Source organism: Nomia melanderi, unplaced genomic scaffold (genome assembly GCF_051020985.1).
Source record: "Nomia melanderi isolate GNS246 unplaced genomic scaffold, iyNomMela1 scaffold0014, whole genome shotgun sequence".
Lineage (NCBI taxonomy): Eukaryota > Metazoa > Arthropoda > Insecta > Hymenoptera > Halictidae > Nomia > Nomia melanderi.
Window position 1 is genome coordinate 6,993,466 of NW_027475130.1, and position 955 is coordinate 6,994,420.

A 955-nucleotide genomic window follows, 5' to 3' on the forward strand; every position below is an offset into this window, starting at 1 on the left:
ACTATGGTTTATTGCGCTATCTCTAATAGCACCCGAGATATCACCAGATATATATTGGATTTTCCCCTGACCCTGAGTGTCCGGCCCCATGAGACTGTGGTTTTCTCGGCCCCTGGTGGTCCGAGGTTGTTCCCGCTGCACAGATTCATGCGCCAGGGCCTCCTGCAGATAATTCACTTTGGTTTATTTCGCTATCTCTAATAGCACCCGAGATATCACCAGATATATATTGGATTTTTCACTGACCCTGAGCGTCCGGCCCCATGAGACGGTCGTTTTCTCGGCCCCTGGTGGTCCGAGGTCGTTCCCGCTGCACAGGTTCATGCGCCAGGGCCTCTTACAGACAATGCACTTTGATTTATTGCGCTATCGGTAATAGCACCCGAGATATCACCACATATATATTGGATTTTTCACTGACCCTGAGTGTCCGGCCCCATGAGACAGTGGTTTTTTCGGCCCCTGGTGGTCCGAGGTCGTTCCCGCTGCACAGATTCATGCGCCAGGGCCTCCTACAGACAATGCACTTTGATTTATTGCGCTACCTGTAATAGCACTCGAGATATCACCAGATATATATTGGATTTTACCCTGACCCTGAGTGTCCGGCCCCATGAGACAGTGGTTTTTTCGGCCCCTGGTGGTCCGAGGTCGTTCCCGCTGCACAGATTCATGAGCCAGGGCCTACTGCAGATAATTCACTTTGATTTATTGCGCTATCTGTAATAGCACCCGAGATATCACCACACATATATTGGATTTTTCACTGACCCTGAGTGTCCGGCCCCATGAGACGGTAGTTTTCTCGGTCCCTGGTGGTCCGAGGTCGTTCCCGCTGCACAGATTCATGCGCCAGGGCCTCCTACAGACAATGCACTTTGATTTATTTCGCTATCTCTAATAGCACCCGAGATATCACCTGATATATATTGGATTTTACCCTGACCCTGACAGT